The sequence below is a fragment of the Corapipo altera genome, unplaced genomic scaffold, assembly GCF_003945725.1.
Source record: "Corapipo altera isolate COAL_440 unplaced genomic scaffold, ASM394572v1 23b, whole genome shotgun sequence".
Taxonomy (NCBI): domain Eukaryota; kingdom Metazoa; phylum Chordata; class Aves; order Passeriformes; family Pipridae; genus Corapipo; species Corapipo altera.
The window spans coordinates 4,000,804-4,022,140 of NW_020884885.1; the positions used below are offsets into that span (position 1 = coordinate 4,000,804).

Below are 21,337 nucleotides of genomic sequence, written 5' to 3' on the forward strand. Positions count from 1 at the left end.
CTCCAGCAGCTTTGGAGGGTCCCCAGGGCTTGTTTCACACTGTGCTCATCAGCATGGCGATGAAGGAGATGCAGGAGGGATCAAGTACAAAAGCTACAGCACAGAACAACATGCACCCCTGACTACCACGACTTAAACTCCGCAGGTACAGCAGGGCAAGGAGCTTGGAGAGGCTCCCACTCTTGATGTGAAGGATAAACATGAGGTCTCTTGCCCAGAGAAAGGCAAATTATTTACACAAGACATGTCACTTGAGGGTAGGATGAGGTAGCAGGGATTCTACCTTTATTCGGAAGCTACTGCTTGCAACAAGATGTCCTTCCTGATAAAGACACAAAACCCATATGAGGCAGACAGAGTGACAGAACTGCAAGTCCAAGCCACAGCAAGTGGCATCAATGCTCATACCAGATCTGCCAAGACCCATCACAGTGAGGGATGTCCCCTCCAGCATCCTTCCACCAGAAGGGACAGGACTTGCAGAAATATCCTGGTCTCAGGTAGGAAGCAACTTTCAGAAAAAGATAACACTTTGCTGAAAACAGTTTCCTGCATGGCCTGGTTCAAACATGGAAGCTCTCATTTTGAAGAATTTCCACTTGAGCTATGTTGTCACCCAAGCAAAACAGCAATTACCCCCTCCCACACAATATACATTTGTGATAGGCAAGGAAGAAAGGGCAGGTACTGAGGAGACTGTGCTCTGGTTCTAAATGAACCTTGGCCTGTAAGGGCATTGTAAGTACTACAGAAACCTCACTGCAACACTGGGATACTGGGAAAAACAAAACCTTCACGTCAAGACTAGGTAAGCAGTCTGAGCAGACTGTTCCTAAGCTGTACTTCAACTCTTCCTTACATAATTTTCTAATCTATTTTTTTTTGCATAAATTTAATAATCAAGTAAAAAGCAGTCTGCAAGACAAGTGTCAAGCACCCTCTCACAGATAACCCAGTAGAAAGGCTCCCACGTACTCTGAGGCACATCTGTGATGTGCCAGTTAAAGGTAGGTTTCTTTTGCCTTTAATCATTTCTCCCATGAATAAGTAACATGAAAGTGCTCTTACCCTGATAGTATTTGTATTTCGATATCCAACTGCTACTCATATGCCTCTCCTAAGACAGTCTCTTGTAAAGATTACAGCAGCAAGGGCAGGAGACATCAACACAGACATTGCTCAACATAAATGTTTAAAGCAGTCATTTCGCTTAGTACCAATTTCTTATTTCAGACTTTATGCCTAAAGACTGCTGGATCAGCCTCCTTCATGGAGACTTTAAACACAGTGTTCTCGATAACATGTGCATACCTATACATGATAAAATTATAGCCTACTTTGCTGTAGACTCACCCTCCATTCAAGTGGCTCCACTGCCAATACTATTGAGCAAGCACTTCTGCAGACAGCATATGGTGTCATTCGTCATTTTGCCCTGTCGTGCTCTGTACTTAAGAGTGGACACAGCAGTATCTCATTCATGCTTGTGCTTATATCACCACCAACCTTGGTGTAATTCCACAGGAGGGAAATCTCAAATGCAGTATTGGTTACAGTCCTCTCAGGAACTTCATTTATTTTAGGGAATAGTTTCATGATGGAGAATGAAGAGCTTTCTTCAGTTACCATGGCTGGATGGCCACTCAAATTCTTCACTGGTGGTAGAAGCTACTACCATGTCAAGCTCTTTGACCCTGCTGCCTTGTGTTGGTAACCTGCCTAGAGGTATCAACTATACACAAAAAGCCAAGCCAGCAAGAGCACCGACAAAGCTCAGGGATGAGACTGAACTTGCTTTGATGCCTATTCGCAAATGCTCATATTCTTACATGTTTGTGTAGGAAAATGCCAAATCACTTAGTCACAGATAACACGTCAGAGTACAGCTCATCTCCTACAAAGAGTGCCTTCCATAATCTCCATTCCTAATTTCGCTGTTGCCTGACAATTTTCCTTTGCAACAGTTGCTAAGCAAAACATTTGCAGTTCATCTTTGTCTCACAACTGACACATAGTGACTATGCGTAATGGTTACATAGTAAAAAATGCATGGCTGTTGAGCATGGTTCATTTTCTGACCTACTCTTCTCCCCTCTCCCCCCCTCCCAAGATCTATGACACTCGAGATATTTTATTCCTTGGCTAGGGAATGCTTCAATAACTTCTATCGCAATATATGCACACATGGATACAGTAGGAATAATAAAACTAGCAGAACAATGCATCATATTGCATTATGAAAACGAAGCCAAACAAGCCACTGACAAGAAATAGGTAATGGCAGTTCACCTGCAATACTGAAGTCATCATTGCCATGATGTTTGTTGTCTGTTTTCTCAAACAAAAATTATCTGAGCCAGGTAAGGTGCATACACATGACAGACAGCAGTGTAAGTTACCACTTGGAAGTCAAATTACTTTGATACAAGCAGTCAAGGAACATTTATTGTCACTTGTTTCAGAAGACCTAAAAACCTTATTCCAGAAATGTCCATACATGGTCTGTCAATATCTTTGGAAAAAGGTATCTTGTCACTAAGACATTCACCATGCGTCTTCTAATCAGAAGAATTTGGGACTGTTTCTGGAAGTTCAAGTAGCTTTCTGTTTCTCCTACAATAATGCAGTTCAGTGTAAGACCAATACAAAAAAGTTAATTCAAGAGAGACACAAACTGCTACTTTTTAATACTTGTGGCTAAGAAACTGTACCACAGGTTAGCAGCCACAGCCAGCACTCAACAGACTAGGAGGCAGGAACTCATCTCCTTTGTATAAAAAAAAAAGTTGCTGCAGTTGAGAAAAAAAAGGATGGTCCTTCTGACATTACTAGCAGATATATGGACAGGTTTATTTCAAGCTTGTGCTTAGATCAGAAAACCTCTCCTAATTCCCTTCAGTTCAAGAGTTTCCTAAGCAGGTAGACCTCAATAGCAAAGAGAATGGTCAAGAGAAGTTCTTTTCCATTAACATTGGTTTCATCAGAGAGAGGGGAGAAAAAAGTACAACTCTCTGTCCTTCCTCTTCCATGTTTAATTCATATAAACTTTAATCATGGATGATGATGATGTGACTTTTCAGATAACACAGAAAGAGGGTGATGGAAAAAGATCTTTGGAAATATTGAGAAAAACAGACTTCTGCAATCTGTGTTCAGAAACAGCAGCAATGCAGCTTGCTGCCAAATGCTGAAGCTCCAGAGAGGACAATGCAGGTTTTTACAAGTGAGCTGCTACTACACTGAAGGGAAAAGTCTCATGTTGTGTATATGCATGGGCAGAAATGAGTTTGTGGGGAGAGAGAAAGAAAGAGAGGAACTGTCACCTTGGGCCCCATGGAAGTTTGCTACACTTATGCCCATGCTGATAGCAAGAATAAAGCATAGACTGTGCTGCAGAATTACACCTTCTTTCTTATCCAAAGCCACACCTCAAAAACTAATATAAATTTTACACTTAGTTCTCCACCACCACCTCTGCTTGTATTCAGCACTGGACAAATCGCTCAATGACACTCATCCAAACCCTTAAGCCAAGGCACACAGTCCCATTTCCCTGACCAGTCACTGTCGAGCGGGTGCATTAATCTCAGACGAAGGTCAAGCAAAAACCTCCTTTAGTAGAAATCAAGTTAAGGTATAAGTGGATTCCTGGCAAAACTCCCCTGGCTTCAAGCTTACACCACGGATAAATGCAGTTCAGTCCAATCCAGTCTTTGCCCTAAAACTATTTTTCTGCTCTCCCCATAGCTCCCTTTGAAGGCTGCAGGGAGAACCACATCTCTGCAAGAGAAATGATGGCAGACTGCATAGCTTCAGAGGAATACCAAAACGAAACACCTTGTTTCAGGGTCTCTTGTTAAGTGCTAATCATCCGGATTTGGATGCCAGCCCCGATTATGAGAAGTATGTAGTAAACAGAATCATGCCATGTGATATGTGGGCTTAACCCTCTTCCTGCCGGCAGCTGCACGTCAGCACAAAGTTGCAGTGGGAACAGCAAAACTATCTCCACGAACCAACTGGCCTTTTGTCCTCAGCTTGCTGCTTGCTGCTGTCTCCTCTGAAGAGCCACACAATGGAAGGCTGCAGAAGGATGTATGCAATTTTGACCACAGTCAGCTCCCTGGAAGTCTGCTGTTTGGTGATTTACCCCACCCTGATCCAAGCATATGGTTGGGCAATATTTCATGCAGCCTCACAGGCAAAAGGGTATGGATAATTAAGATCCCGCAGTGGGAGGCTCGAGCTGATCTTGCCTGTGGGCCAGGAAGAAATAATCCCACTCCCAACATGCTGAATAAACAGTGAGTGGGCTTCAATAACAAGGGTACAGTTGTCCCAACCCTTTCCTCAGCAAGCAATCACACTATTGTTACACTCCCCAGTAGGTATTGGCCATCACCCAGGGACACAGTGGCTGCCACACAAGCATCCAGTGCAGAGCATTGCACACTGTTCTCCCACTCCAACTGCTGCCACATGTGTCATGCAGTTATGACCATGCAACCCTACAGCAGCACCCACCACAGGTTGCAAAAAGAAAGTGACCTGAACCAGCAGGCTAGCAGATAATAGTAATGAATTTCAGGCCCTCTCTCCCATGGGATTCTCTTTCCTTCCACTGGATCACATATCCTATTATCAAGGCATGTAGGATCTAACCTTTGCAAGACTCTTGCTTCCTCTTATGCAGTCAGATGGCCACAGAGCATTGTGCTAGTAAGGGAAACATTTTCTTCCTGCAGAAATAAGGCAATCCAACTCTACTTTCTGAGTTTTCACAGCATTAAATTCAACTTGATACTTAGCAAGCCTAGCTACACTTATTAGTGGCCCAGGACCTCTTCACACCCTACATTTTACACAGTGTACTGGTAACTGCCAGAGGAAGTTAGTCGTTTCCACATTAGACTGTCTCCCATGCCATAAACAAGCCAACTCATTTCTGCACACAGGTAAGTATTGTTAAGTGAATTAGAATTTATTTCTACCCTTCTCAGCTAGCAGAATAGCTAGCTAAGCCTCTTGCATTTGCTTAGCAGGCTACTCTAGCACTTTTTTTTCCTGACTTCCTGATGCTTAAGAACCCAACCCTGATAATTTAGAGCCTGTCTCCAGCTCTCTGTGTGGTTTCTCTGTATTTAGGACTGTTGTAGGCTGAAGTCTACCCACAAAGACTCAGTACAGCATCCTGACATGTTCATGCTGCTGACTTTGAACTACATTTGAAACAAGTTAGCAGAACAACAGATGTCCATATGAACAGTGACAGCATAGCAAAAACAGATCAGATTAGAGCACTATACATTGGATAGGGAATAAAGAGCCAGGTACCCATCAGTGGAGCCACTACAGCAGAGCATCTCCCTGCTATCAGGGAATTCCCATTTAGCTCACTATAGCAGCAACAAGCCCCTCACTGTAGTAGCAAACAATCCCCATCACATTATCCCTAAAGGGAATATGGAATGAGACACTCCCAGGAATGAGACGCCAACCCACATCACAACCCTTTGCTCCCAAAACACCCTACAGCAGTCTTGTCCCTCTTTAAAGATGAGTATCAGACTACTGGTATCTATTCATGGAAGAAGTTTGGTGTTCTGCAAAGCAGCATGGCAAAGTCTTCAGGTTTTGAGCCTGAAAGCTCAAAGTCTGAAAACTTGGATGGCTGAAGACTGCACTTGCTGAGCAGCTTTGTTTCCTCAAAGCTTCTGGGTCTGTGAGAACTGCACTGAGCTCTGGCAATCTCTACAGGGCCTAAGAGGAGGCAGCGAACATTCCCGCATAGGCAACAGAAGCAGCTTCTTTCCCAGCTCAGCAGCTGCTGTGCAGCAGTTCTTTGACCAGCCATTAAGCACTCACTTCCAGAAGGCAGGAGACTGCATTGGACTTGAAAATGAGACAGATGCCAAATCTCAGTCCAGGGCCAGTGCTTGGGGACCCAAGCAATGTGATGTTCAGAACATAGATGTGCTAGGATTTATTTCCACAGCAAAAACAGTCAAGATTGTTTTTTTTTTCTTAGACTCTCTCCAGTTCTTTCCCATTCTCTTGCTGCTCCCTCACTGTGGAGAGAGATCTAGGTTTAACTCTTCTCCCTATTATTGTTTTGGTAAATTAATTTTAACACCGATTAAGTTCTTTCATCTGGCTCACAGTTCATGTCCATAAGTAGCAAATGCTGGAGCAATGCAGAGGCTGTGCCTTGCAAGGGGAGGAAGGAACAGCTATTTCTCAAGCAGCTATTGCTAATTTCAGCCCCCTTATTCTATCAAGCCATAAGCACAGTCTCACAGCTTTCAACATGACTTATTTGTGTCAGGCAGATTTCCATTCCCCACTCTAAAACCCTTCCTTCAGCCTCAGATATCTTGCATGGCTAGAGGTGGTTTTAAACTGCATTCCTACCCATGGAGAGTTTGTGGACACTTTTTTCTTTTCACATGCAGACTAGAACTATCACCTGGACCAAGCTGCAAAAATTCAAGGAATTTGGGCAGGGCTTAAATAAAGTGAGAAAGCATTGCTTTGTTTTCCAACCTAGTAAAAGGTATTTAGAAGCCTGGAAAAAAGCACAAACCTCAAGCTCCTTTGGCTGCCAGGAGCCAGGTCCTGTCTACATTTGCTGCAGCTCCAAAGGGATTGGTTTCATGGCTGACATTGATCACTTTATTGACAAGCTGCCATTAAAGTGGGCAGTCCCACTCTGCATTTACCCTTCACTTTCCCCACCTTGACACCTCCTTCTCTTAACCTTAGGCTCAGCGGGATCAACTCTTCCCTGGCTAAAAACTCAGTTTTCCACAGCATGTGCAGGTACTGATCATGAGTGCATCCAACTGAGAACAAGTGACAGATAAGCACAGTCAGACTGGACTAAAGACTGTGAAACCTCATCTGGAGTGAGTCTTATCCCAAGCAAATAGATGAAGAGAGAACACTCAGCAATTGCATATGCAAAAGTTAAATAAATTAGGTGCGAAACATAAGATTTGTGTATTTGGAATCATCCGGGACTCAAATTTGAATATACCTTATGTCACCCTCTGGCAAACTCTCTAGAATATACTTTAAAGACAGCAATTACACCACACATTTATTCATCCATTTTGTAAGGCTGCAGAAGTAGCAAAGCTGACAAGCCAAAAGCAGATAAGCACTACAGAAACTATATTATAAGCTCTGAAGTGCATTATCCCCAGTATACAGATGTAAAATATTTTGCCCACTAATCACAGAATATGCCGAGTTGGAAGGGACATATTCTTAGCCCTGCACAGGACTATCCCCAAGAATCACACCATGTGCCTGAGAGTATTGTCCAAATGCTTCTTGAACTCTGTCAGCCTTGGTGCTGTGATCACTTCCCTAGGGAACCTGTTCCACCACCCAACCAGCCTCTGGGTGAATAACCTCTTTCTAATATCCAACCTAAACCTCCCCTGACACAACTTCAGGTCATTCCTTCGGGTCCTGTCACTGGTCACCAAAGAGAAGAGATCCCTACCTGCCCCTCCTCTTCCCCTCACAAGGAGTTGTAGACTGCAATGAGGTCTCCCCTCAGTCTCCTCTTCTCCACGCTGAACAGACCAAGTGACCTCAGCCACTGCCCATATGGCTTCCCCTCAAGGCCCTTCACCATCTTTGCTGCCCTCCTTTGGACACTCTCTAACAGCTTAACATCTTTTTTACATTGTGGTGCCCAAAACTGCACACAATATTCAAGGTGAGGCTGCCCCAGTGCAGAGCAGAGTGGGACAATCCCCTCCCTCGACTGGCTGGTGATGCTGTGCCTGATGCCCCCCAGGACACAGTTGGCCCTCCTGGCTCATATTCAACTTGCCATTGACCAGGACACCAGGTCCCCTTCTGTGGCACTGCTTTCCAGCATCTCATTTCCCAGTCTGTATGTACATCCAGGGTTGCCCCATCCCAGGTGCAGAATCCAGCACTTTCTCATTGTTGAACTTCATGTGGTTGGTGTTTGCCCAGTCCTCTAATTTGCCGAGGTCCCTCTGCAGGGCCTCCCCACCTTCAAGGGAGTCAACAGCTTCTCCCAGTTTTGTGTTACCTTCAAACTTCCTTAGTATCCCTTCCAGTCCTGCATCCAAGTAATTTATGAAGATGTTGAAGAGCACAGGGCCTAAGATGGAGCCCTGTGGAACCCCACTAGTGACAGGTCACCAGTCTGATGTCACCCCATTCACTGTTACCCTCTGGGCTTGACCCGTGAGCCAATTGCTCACCCACCACATGATGTGTTTATCCAGCTGTGTGCTGGACATTTTATCCAGAAGGGTACTGTGAGAGACAGTCCCAAAAGCTTCACTAAAATCCAAAAAGATTATATCAACTGTCTTCCCTTTATCAACTAGGTAGGTAGGCAAAGCAAGCAGAAAACAGTGGGTAAATTAAGTCCCAGTTAACTTGATAGAAATGGACACGTCTATCTAATGCTTCTATTCTCTTCTGCTAAGATGAGAAAGTTGGTGGTTTTTCTGGGCACTGCAACTTCATGACAAATTAGCACTCTTACAAAACTGTGCTAAGGGTTCACATGAGAAGTCATAGGAGAATGTGACTTACCAATCCACAAAACAAGAAGGTCAGAGGGGAATACAAACCCAAATGAGCTTTGCAGATGCCTCGCTCTTCACTACAGTATGGACAATACTCATTCCCAGAGGCATGCTTATCCAAAGGACATCTCTTACTGTGTACTTGTGTACTGTGTACAGTGCCCCAGCACTGATGAAGAGCTTTGCTCTTTACCTAGAGAGCTGTTCCTTTGGATGGGCTGTGCACCCCAAATCCACACCTTTAATTCCCAAAGCCTGACTGCACCCAGTACAAACACTACCTCAAACCTTCCTGCTGCTGCCCCACTCAGAAGCACAGCCAGGCTTGCTGGAGCCCAGCACCAGTGGGGGACTTCCAAATAACCTCTGAAGAACAATGACACCCAGAATAGTCTCTACATGAAAGAGATGAAGATAATAATTAAAATCTTACTAACAAAAGTTTAGAATGTCTTTTCAGCACCACATCATTTTGTTAATGTATCAGACCATGAAAGCCAACAACCCACCTAAGCAGAACAGCAATCTTCAATCCAAAGCATATGATCACTGAACACAACGGCAGAGTAAGATGGGAACAGAGATTTCCCTCTCCAACTCCTGTTAATGAAGGTGAGACAAGGAAACAAAGAAGAGGAGGAGGTAGAATTTGGGATAAAGAAATATAGGTAGAAAAAGATATCACTGAGTACTACAAGATGCTTTAAACTAAAGCAAAATTTAACAAAAGTAGCATGGTGTTGATTTTTTTCTCTAGTTACACCCACATCAGAAACACACTACCGAATACTGCTCTGCTACTGTAGCAAGTTGAAAGGACGTGGAGAAAGCAGACATCTGAAGCTAAAGATGACAGAAATACAGAAGCACCACTTTGAAGTGATCCATCACTAGATTTTGTCCTGAAGAGAGATTGAGAAGCACGCAGTCAGGGTGTACTGATAGTGGCTGCATCAGCACCTAAAACCAACAACCAGTCAAACGCATAGCGCATTCCAAATGAACATGGAACTGAAAATCATTTCTTTGAGTCAAGTGCATTGCATGGAAGTACTACAAACAGGATGCGCTGAAACTGGCACAAGTGTCTTAAACACTTAAAAATAAAATAAAAAAAAAGGAACATTTAAAATCGGTTACCATCTTTTCAGTGTTTTTGGCCTTGCAGCATCTGGGAACCGCACTCACAGGTCAGAGTTCTGTGGCACAGGGAGGTGTACAAACATGGAGTAGAAACATGGCCCCTTTCTCTAATTATCCTGCAAGCTGGAAACCCAGCAAGAGACTGCAGAAAGATGCAGATAGAGTGCAAGGCAACAGGCAGACTCAGCTCAGGCCAGCAGGCAGAGATCTTGGCATATCACAGTGCCCACCACATAAATCTCTGGCCACTGGCACCCTAGACTTCCTTCCCACCTTACTGACCACTCTGACTGACATGGCAACAAGCATATTTTCAACCTTTCACACAGCTCAGGGACAACAGTAGATTTCTGGGGAAATAAGGTAAGTATATTAGACAGCAGTGGCAGAGGCTGACAGCATGCATAAGGTCCAAAGGGGTGAGGACATCTCTTCCTTCCCAGGCTAAGTCCAGAGCACATTGAACAAACTCATTCTCATCAAAGGTTGTGTCTCTGTTCATTTCACCTGCCAGGGTCATGCTGCACACAGTGCCTCTATTGCCCAGCACCATACAGGAATGAAGCCTGGAAACACTGCACAATAATTGCTCAAGAGCAAAATGAAAACCCTGCATAGGGAGTGGGTTTTGGGTGGGTAGGTTTGACAGTGGTGCTAGTAGTGGTGGTTTTTTGTTTTGGGGTTTTTTTGTTGCTGTTGTTCTTTGGGTTTTTTTGAAAAACCTCCTCCTTAGGCCAAAAAGACTTTTCATTTTTCTGACCCCATCACAGGCCAAATATTGCAAACAAATACCCTGCTCAGCTGCTGAGTACAGTGTGCCTGCCAACTGACGGCTGGCAGCTGGGCAGATAGGTATTTTACCACTACAGGGCCTTTTCTTGCTGTATTTGCATGTTCTCATCAATCCTCACTCCTCCTCCTCCAGCAGGCTCTCAATTTTAAAAGTTGCCCACACTTGATCCTCATCATGCCCCTCCTCCTCCCCAAGAAGGAAGAGCTTAAGTTACAACAAGCTTCATCTCAGGAGGTAAACATAAGGAAACAGAACAGAGACAAGCATGCTGGTACTGCCCTCTTGTCAGGGTATATTGGGGAGAGTAGGTGAAGCCTTCAGGAAAGCTGCCTCACTGCTCCCAAAAGAAGTGGCTGAAGAATGCAGCAAGGGATGTGCCTGCTTGGAAATCCCAAGTCCCACAGAACCAATCTGCAGGGCCAGAAGCTAAAGTCCCTTGGCTTTGCCTGCGAAGCTAGTAATTTGGTGGGTGGAGGACGAGAACAGGCACTGCCCATAGGACAAGAGGGTAGCCTGACAGCAAGGAGACATCAACCCTGCTGCAACATAGCGATTTTCTAACCATGTATAAACCAAACGTTAAGTCCTACTACATCACACCTTCACTGTCACCAGCTGCCCTGCAAGATCCACCCAAAACCATGGTCTTCTGCTACAGCTTCCAAAGAGAAGGCTCCTTTTTGACAACAGATCACCACCATAAGCGCTAGGCACACCGGCTCACATCTATAGGGCTCCTAGACTTCTCCCTGCTGTGGGAAGGCCACAGGGCACCAGCTGGGGCTTGGCACAAAAGGCAGTGTGGCAGCTGTGCCAGGCTTGCCCTGTGTCCCCTGCACCCACCCGTGGGCCATCGGCAGTAATTACCTCCCACAACACTGCAGGCAAAAGTTGTTCCAAGCTCTGCAAACAGAGGATATTATGCTTCAAATGCTTTAGTTACTGTAAGCAGTTCACTAATTACAGTAGTAATGGTTGGATTATGGCCAGTTAACAGCTTTAAAGAAACAACCCATTACAGGAGGGGGAGGAAAATACTCCTTTGAGTTTAGGATGGAAACAGATTTCAGCAGTCCACCCCGTAGGAGGCTCTTAGTAGCTGGCTGGGTCAGACTACTTGCAACAGGCTGCAACAGCAAGGAGCAGTGTAATGTGTCACTAAATGATAGGCTGGCTCATGAAAATTATCAGTGTTGGAGGAGGTGTGTTTGCAGGAACAGAAGGTCTTCTGTTAATACGCTGGTCCTGTCAGCTCCACCACCTCTCCATGACTGGACTGAAAAGACATGATGCAGGCAGGTGTGTGCATGCTAAGTTACTGACATAGTATCATGCCTGAGATGCTTTGTTTCAGCATGCAAGGAGTTGTGACTACAGGCATTTTAGAAACTCTTTAGCAGAGACATGCTAGCTCTAACCAAACAGCCTCATGCAAACACCCACACTATCAAGAGCCAAGAACACTCACCAAAAAGAGCACGTTTCCTTTCATTAGCAATTGTTGCCAGCACTGGGAGGATCAGAAGTCCGTACAAGAAACATGCAGGTAGGTTCCCTGCACACTTGCCACACACATCTCCTTGCTCTTTGCATCTCACTACAGAGTAGTCTGCAGAAAATCAAACTGGATCAATGAATCCCTGCAAAAAGCCCTATCCCAATGCAGAAAGTGCAGCAAGAAGAACTGCCAGCTCTGGAAGATTAAGTTTTTTGTGGCCATACCTCTTTGAGGAAGGCAAGACTCCCAGATACACAGTCTCCCCACCCTAAAGGGCACCTTCCACAAAAGAGGAAAGCAATATCCTACTTTACAGAAGAAATCCCCAGTGTGTTTAAACCACAATGATAGGAACAATACTCATTCACAGATGACTACCCTGATGGTACTGCCAGCAATATGTCATGTCCCTGCAGGTCAGGTAGCTCTGCCTAACCAAGGAAAGCCAAACCCTTGCACCACAACCACCCACTTTTACTTCTCTACTCGCCCTAGGAAAAGTAGGTCCCTACACCTCTCACCAGCCCTCACCCACAGTAGCCAGCCCTTAGTGGCACCCCCTGCACAAGCTCTTCAGTGACTCCCCTTGCCCCCTCCTCAGGAGTATCTTGCTCTGTTTGGTCTCCTTGTTTTCTTTTCCTTCAGAGGTCTTCAGCTGAGGACTGGCAGAAACTGAGCTTGGTATCACCGGTTGGAGAGCGAGGATTTCTGCCAGGAGAAAACCAATGGATCTGGGCATCTTGCCCAGAGTGAGTTCAGACTTGGCTCACCACAGCTGGAAGTAGTCTCATCCCTGGCCAAAGTTCCCCAACGGCCCAACAAAACCCTTGGGAAACAGCAAGTTTCCACATGTTGGCAACTCTGAAACAAACTGGTTCCTGTTCGTGAATGTACTCCCCCACTGCTCCCTCCCAGCCTTCTCTGCACAGTCCAGCTGCCTCCAAGTGCCACTGTCAAAAGGTGCTTGATGAGCAAGCACTGACGAAGCACAGGGTCTCACACTGTGTGCGGAGAACTAGGTGTGCCAATAACAATGCTTCCTCTGGACAGGCTCCTCTTGTACAGCAACACTACAAGCAGAGCTAGAGGGACGGCAGAAGCTTGAACAAACGTACCCCCACACTCCTTTTGCCACCACACCCTTGCACTCGAGCTATTGCTCTCCCCTACTTCATTGGTGGGAGACCTCCACATCTCCCAAACCAGAAAGGCCATGTAGGAAACTCACCTGGAAGCATAAATATGCTTAAAAACCAGGAACTGATTTTGGCAGCAATCAAAGTTTTCCTCAGGAAATTAAATGCTTTCCGTTTTGATAAACCCTGGCGTAGGTGTGGTCTAAACAGCTTTAAACAGCCTCTTTTTTTTGACATTGTTTAGTAGTTAAGAAATTAGCTTGCTTTGTTTTCACCCATGGAGTCAAAATTTAGAGCTTTCTTGGGTTTAATTTAAGTAGCAGAACTAACTCTTCATCTACTGAAGGGCAGATTTAAATAAAGTGAGGGGGATTACAGGTAAGGAAGTACATTGGATAGCAAGAGGAATTCAGCTGCTGTAGTGCCACGGAATCTGGCCAGGAAACAGGGCTCTAGGATGTACACATCACTTTCCATGATGAAGAAAAGAGCACTCAGCTGAGACCATACATGGTTCTCTCACTCTCTCTCATCTCTCAGAGGCCTTTATGGGCTAGCTCCTGCAGTGAAGATGTAACTTCCATTTACAGCAGCAGTGAAGTCTGAGTGCGTAGCATCATATGTTGCAGTGAGGAGTAGCAACTGCCCTGGCTGCCTGATCCAAAGGCCATGGAAAGCAGAAGTCCTTCCTCCACTGCCAACTGGCCTTTGTTCGGCATCTCTGTAGGACACGGGAGGTGTCGTCAGTGTTGTAAAAGGAAACACAAGTATTCTGTGTGAAACTTCTCCAGCCAGCCAGCACTGTGCTCATGGAAGGAGCAGAGTGAACCAGTTGCACATCCATGCTGTGTTGTGTGACAGAGACACAAGATTTCACAAGGTCCTCTGAAAAATGAGGGCCATGCACAGGACATATGAGCAGAGCCCACCTGTGCTATCCTGAAGGACAGGCAGTAATGCTCAGTCACTGCAAAGTCAAGCAGACTGCCAAAGTAGTAACCAGCTCATCCATCAAGTCATCCCTGCCTTCCCATTGACCACATAAGCCATTTAAGAGGATGTGGAAAAAGCTGCTGCTTAAGAAATCTGCCCTGCAGCCTCACCTACCTATCAACTATGCACACTGGTGTGTTTCTGTAAGATTGCCCACTAGCTCTGGATTGCTGGTGTTCAGAAATCTACCTGAAACCACTCCAATCTGAGTGACAGACAGGTGCTATGGAAGCATACAACACTGGTGTCCACTGTAGCCAGTGTAGCCAAGACATGGTCTTTTCACTTGCCAGCACTTCCCATCTTGGCTCTAATACAATAGGAAGGCCAATTTTGCTGTCATTTCTCACACCACAGTGTTGAACACATTTCCAGTCTACATAATAGAATGTCAAATTGAGAACTCATCTGGATGAGAGACCAAAATCCTTTTTGTTTATGCACACATACCCCAGCCCTGCCAATGGGAGCTGTTTCAGAGCACTGAGGTTTGAGAATGTCTCTGCAGAGCCTCATTTATGTTGTAGTGCTTCAAAGCAGCCATGGATTTAGAAGAAGAGGAGGACAACTGCAGGTAAAGGCACGAGGACACCAAGCTGCAGTACTGGGACAAGGGTTGGCTTGCAAAGGCCTGACCCAACCCTTACCAATAGGGTACACTCATTGCCAGCTGAGCGGGAAAGACACAACGACAGGAAACCAGCATGGGAAAAAAACAGTTCTGCTTTACTGTCTAATAGGGAGCCAAGAGGTAAAACTGGCAGCAGGCCACACCACAAACATCCTATGACCAAGTTCTGCTCTCATGCAGAGGGGGAACAAGAGCAGGGAATGCAGGGAACAAGACTAGGGAAGGCAACGGCAGGAGGGGAACAGGAAGTGAGCTTTTTTTTGTTAATCATATTCATGATTTGCTCACTTAAGTATTTTCATGATTTGCCCAAGAAGACCCCAGTTCTGTCTGAGGGATCTGGGTGACTATTGGGAACCTGTATGTCAGTGTCACATGCCAGGATCAAAATAAAGTGGTGGGTGGCTCTACAGACTTCAATAACACAGACTTCTCTGGTATGACCAGCACCAGGTAGACAGTACTGCTGCTGACAAGTCCATCTCACCACTCTACACCAATTCATCCCAACAGATCCAAGCTCTGGTAACACGCTTCAGCCCCAAAATCCCAGAGTTAGAGCAAATCTTACGCCTCTATAAAGAAAAGGTAAGTGCCTCTCCAGCTGAGGTTATGTTTTTCCTACCCTAGCAGTTGTCAAGCATATTATATGTCTTTTCCCCCCCTTTAGGCACAGTTCACATATGTGAGGGGATGACAGTTGCTATAGAAGATTTGTAGAAGTCATGCTAAGCACATTCCTTATGGTAACCATCATGTTTCCAATAGTCACACATGGAGAGAAATCAGTTGTATATTCTCATACAAAAGAAAACTCTCTTGCACTCTGTCTTCCATCTTCTCAAACACCATTTCTTAGATTGCACAAAATATCTCTAAAAAAATCACAGCAGTATATCCAGCAAGCCCCTGGGGCAGATACAACAAATTAAAGTGAGACAAGTCCACTGTATGTTGTATTTTTGCAGCTTCCCAACATTTCCCTAGACGGTTCTTCAGCCTCTTTTCTACAGTGACTGCTTTCCACACCTCATTGTAAGAAAGGCACAGCCATTCTCTTCTAGTGTAAGCGCACCCCAGAGAGCAGCTGAGGTGTCAGGCACAACAGTGATAATCCGCAGGCAGCTGGAAAATATTCTCAGTCCTTCCCCAGCACAGCCATGCAAGTTTTCACCATCTCAGTCACTGCTGCTTGTGCCAACCTTAAGAACTTCAGGTCAATGTTTTCAGTGGATTCCAGTGAGGCAGCACAGAAAAGCACAGACTCACAACCTGGCTAGGGAGGCCAACTGAACCCTGCTCCTCCTCCAATTAAAAACACATGAGAACTGCACTTCTCAAACAGCGCACACAAGAGCAAAGTGCCTACACCAGGAGCAGCTGGGACCTCAGGGCTGGCAAGAGCAGTTATCGTTCACTGGTTCACCACTGTAACACACATGGCTCTAAAACTGTGATTCCAGTGTTCACAAACACGTCTACTGAACAGGTTTACCAGCCCACATTCTCAGTTACATCCAGTTAAACTTGAATTATAAAGCACCTGATTCCTTCTGAGGGGACAAGTTCTCACCAGATAGACAAGAAAACTGGTTTCCAAACAGCTTCTACTTAAAGATGCCCTAAGTGGCACACAGATGCCCTAAGCCATGAGCACTGCAAGCAGGCAAGCGGTCAAGGCAGAAAACAATGTTATCCTCTCTAGCCTTTTCACTTATGCACAGAAAAAATGTCATTACTAAATCACATGCACAAGAATTTAAACTGATTGCCTGAAGCAGTCAGCAAGAAATTCCCCAGACAGACACACTTTACACCACTGGGCTGATAGCTGGATGCTTTTGAGGTGTTTCACCCTTCCCTAGAGGATTAGAAGGAAAAGTTCAATACAGTTTGGTGAGCATCATATGCTCACAAGTTGATCCTTGGGATCTGTTATAGAGTCTCCCTCAAAGAACATGGTCTCCTCTAACCCATGCCTACTTTCTCCTTAGTTTCCCCCCTTACACAGCATTCTGAATAGGAGGGAAAAAGAAACTGTGATTACATTTTCTCAGAGATAATAGTCACACTCATACCACCTGATCTGAGCAGGCTATCAGCAGGCTTGGAGGTGGGGTGTTTCCATGAGGGCTCTGTTTAATGGATACTTTCTATCATTAACAACCCCATTTCAAACAGCACAGCAAAATTCAAATCATAACAAGAGCAGTAAGACCTGCTGGATACAGACACAGTAGGGTCACGACCTATGGTTTTTTAGGTCGTGTATCTTTACATGCAGTGCACGGCACAGAGTGATGAGAGGGGTTCTGGGAGACTGCAGTTTCTAACAGGGAATTTCTGTAAGTTCATGAACTACTGTGCTTAGTAAGCACTTCTTTAGGGCAGAAAAGGTGCTCCCAAAGTTTGTGCTATCACTGTTTCAGCAGCACCACAAATCTGAACAGTGCAGTTCTCTCAGACAGAGCTTTCATTTACTGCCACATTGCCACAGAGATGTCAAACCTGATGAGGTAGAGCAGCACTGGATAAAGACAAGGACATTTATTTCCATCAATTTTATTTTTGTTTTAAATAAAGAAAAGCGTTACTATCATTCCTTACAGCATTTAAGTTACATATGGCTGTCTTCTACACGCTGCAAATGAACACTGCTTCCTACTCATATTGTCAAGAAAGCAGCTGTCAGGTCAAAAAGCAATTTGGCATTTAAAGTTTCCCTGCTGGCTCTTCGGTTGGAACAGTTGCTTCAGGTCAGATTTTAAAATAAACCTGAATGAGGTGTACCTTGAGCAACCAGCTCATGAAACGAGAGTGGCCAATGGGAGAGTCTGTTGCATGGAGGGCCTGAAGGCTGACCCCTACCAGCCCCCCCGCAACAACACCAGCTTCACCCCAGTGTCATTCCTGACCTCTCTGGGACACTCAGGAGGCAGTGGATGGAAGTTGCTCTTCTCACCATTACTCTTGATTTCACCTGCGAAGATGAGGCAGGCACGCTGAGCACCAAGTGGTTCACCTAGTCCCTCATGCCAAATCCAGCTCCTGAACCAGCCCGTCAGGAAAATATTAACACTGCAGCTGGTCATTTGTCATGAACTGGGAGAAATGTCCTTGTGGGCATAAGTGACAATCTCTTGGCCACTAAAAACCCATGTATGTATTTTTTACATGGCAAGCTTGTCTATCTTGACAGCAAGGTGAGTCTGTTGCACTGGCTTTCAGCAAGTTTTGCTTTGTAACACTAGGAAACAGAAGGATCAATCTTGTTATGCCTTGGCTAGTGCTACTTGGAGGCTTGACTCCATACGGGAGAGAAGGCAGAAGAAACAAAAGGCTATTAAAAGAAACTACTGAGATGAGTTCAACAGTTCAAACTACTGAGATGTAGTTCAAAGGAGAAAGTATTTTAATCCTCAGAAGAGACGCCCTGCTCCTGCACAAAAGATTGTGCAGAGGTTTATATCAGATGAAAAGTAGCTGAATTCATTCTGCACATTGTATTTTTTGCCACTTAGGAATAGCAATGCTGTGACAAGTTCTTTAAAACCTCTTAGAAAGTCTCTTCTGATAGACATGAAAAATAGGCTTCATATGGAAAGCTGCTTTCCTCCCAGAAACTGTCATTTTATTCCTACATCGTAAAACAGTAGCTTCCCAGGAAGAGACAGGTAGGAAGAGGTGCGAGACCATCCTTTCTTCTCTGTATCATATTCAAGAGGCCAGGCTTCACCCTTCAAATACGAAATTTACTCCGCACTTTGCCTATTTACCTATTTCAAAGCAACATCCCAAAGAGCAAAGGCTGTAATATCTGTCTCAGTGCAGGGAGGGAACCTGCAAACCAGCTCCCGAAAACTCAGCAAACTTGTCCTTATAATGCTCCTGTAGAAGCCGTTACTAAAAATCAGTAGATGCTCCCACTTCTGACATCCATCCTGAGTTCTGCTGAACCCATGCAGCCAGGAGAAGGGAAGCTGGACATAATTCATCTTTGAGCAACATCTCTAGACTGCTTGCTTCCCAAGTTTCAATTAGTCCCAGCAGCACAAAGCCTGGCAGGATAGCACTGTGGCACAGCCATACCCAGCCCACAGGGCCTTACTGAGCCAGGACACAAAGGGGATGGTTGAAAACAGCCAGCAAGACACAGACACTTCTTGCACAGACACTTGCTCACTGCATTACCAACCATGTCACCACTTTAGACGTGCTGTCCCTGCTCCCAGAGAGGGCTCGAACATCAAACTTTCAAGTCTGCCTCACTGGCTGGCTTCAGTGCTATAAATACGACAATAATTCAGTAGTACTTCAATCAGACCTAGGTGAAGGAAAACCTAAAACACTTGAGTCAACCAGAAAAGACTGAGCCTGAAGAGAACCTACACAAATACTTGGAAAGCATGAATCTCTCTTGTTCATCTCCGTAAGCTATTAACTAACATGTACTTCAACGAACATTTATATTTAACTACTGCAATGATTTCATTTCACAGGCAAGAAGGAGTGACAGTTTTACTGCACCACACATCCCAGGCTTATGCTTGGTAGATATTGCTACCTCCATACCTCTGAAGGAAGCAAGCCCCAAGACCCCAACAGGGCTTTTAGTCACATTCAGACCCCCATGAGAGGATCAAGACTGTCTTTGATATCTGCACAGCCTGCCCAGGCTGGGGTCCAGTCATCAATCCCTCTGGGGGGGTCATTAACCTGATGGGCTGCAACTGGGAAGAGCCATCACTCCCAGATCTGATCCTTCCTAACTACAGACACCAGAGGGGTGGGTCCCCATAAAACCATGAGCTTGCACTCACGGCTGAAGGGAACGGCTTCAGTTGTCCATCAGCAGGAAGAGAAACAATAAAGTGACTCACCACCAATAACTGATATTTAACCATATAGAGCCCTCCCACTGAGCAAGCTGAAGAGTGACTCCCAGCACATCAAGTTCAACTGGTAGCAGTCTACCATCAAAAGAAGTTGGCTTTGATTATTCTGAAGCAGATGTATTCATTCCTTAAAAATCCCTCTTGGCTTCTCCCCTCTGCACAAGTAACCCAAGTTAACAGAGTAGCTCTCTGTCACCCTCTTGTGATAGGACCAACAGGACTTAAAGTCTCCTGGAAGGAGGTAATATTAAAAGCATATTTACAACATGTACCACAACCTGGGGTTTGAAACTTCTTTTGAATCCAAACGTTCCACTCCTGCTTCTGACAATCAAATCAGTGTCCCACTATAGAGAAAATATTTTACCTCACTCTGCACCATGAAAGGCAAAAAAACCCCACAGCATGACAACCATTTCCCTTCACAGCCCATGAGCAAGGCTGCCCATCTCACTCTGGGCCCCACTGGCTGTTTCTAGATGTATTGGCCAGACGTAGGCGTAGGCCTGGAAACAGAGTTCGCAGCCAGATCTTTTCAAAAGGAAGAGACTTCCCTCCTCAAAGGAATAGAGCTCTAACTTCCGATAAGCCATCCAGGACTCACACCCCAGATCAAGATTACATTCCTCGCTTTTCCTTTGTTGAAACATAAGATCACACACTATCAACTCTTTCTCCATTAAATGCCCTTGTTTGTATACTTTACTTCTTATGCTCTCTACTCTCACCACCAAGATCCTGAGTGAGGAAACCAATGACAGAAGGTCTGTAGATATCACCTTCAATTAACTCATCAGGCTCCAGGGGAAAGACTTCTAAGTGGCACCATTTCAGACAGCTCTGAACAGGAGAACCTGAAAAACCATAATCTGGAAGCAGAGAAGTGGGGGAGGAAAAGGGTAAAAGAGGAATAAGCACCTTCTCACTGGTGCGTTATCCTTCCCAGTTGTTCCCAGCTCCTCACAGAAAGCCCTGCTAATCAGGCTACACTATATATATTAATATATCATTCATGCCTAAAAGGCAATATCGTCCCCTCTCGCATGGAAGGTTTGGGGTTCTCCTGCCTGCTCGCAGCTCGGGAAGCGCAAGGCGCGATCCAAAAAGAGCCAAGAGAGAACGAGGGACTGTCTGGGAAGCTCGGCGGGAGCCTGCTGCACCCCGCGGTGCCCCAGCCATGCCAGCACGAGTGCCGTTCCAAATTCTGCTTTATTGTTGTCTGATGGAGTGACTAAAACGGAAATGTTTCGGGGATTAGGATTCCTGAGTGATCTAATACAGGATGCTTTTGGTTTAAAGAAGGAGGGGAAAAAAAAAATAACTAGCGAGCGGAGCTCCTCCTGAGCTCCCCTCCCCATCGCCACCCTTTCGGTTTAAAAAAAGGGCCGAATGTTACCATTTTTGGACATGAGCTCCGCGCAAGCCCTGCCCTAAACCACACCATTCAAACCAGAAGCCAATTGCCGTCCCGCCGCCGGCCGGCGGGGCCGGGGCGCGGGCGGCGGCGGGCGTGCAAGGGGGATGCGGTGGGGCCCCGCCATCGCCCCCCGGCGTGCCCGCTCCGCCCGGCCGCACCTGCGGGCCAGGTGCCGGTGACAGGGCGGACATCTGTTGCTGTGGGGGCCCTGCCGCCGCACATCCCTCCCTCCCTCCCGGTTCCGCCATC

At 45.6% G+C, this 21,337-nt stretch overlaps 1 protein-coding gene across 6 annotated transcripts in view; it reads right to left on the reverse strand.

Annotated features, from left to right (window-relative positions):
- Positions 1–21,337, reverse strand: part of ACTN1 (actinin alpha 1) — an 88,623-nt gene that overhangs the window by 66,640 nt on the left and 646 nt on the right. The gene's annotated exons all lie outside the window — the stretch shown is intronic.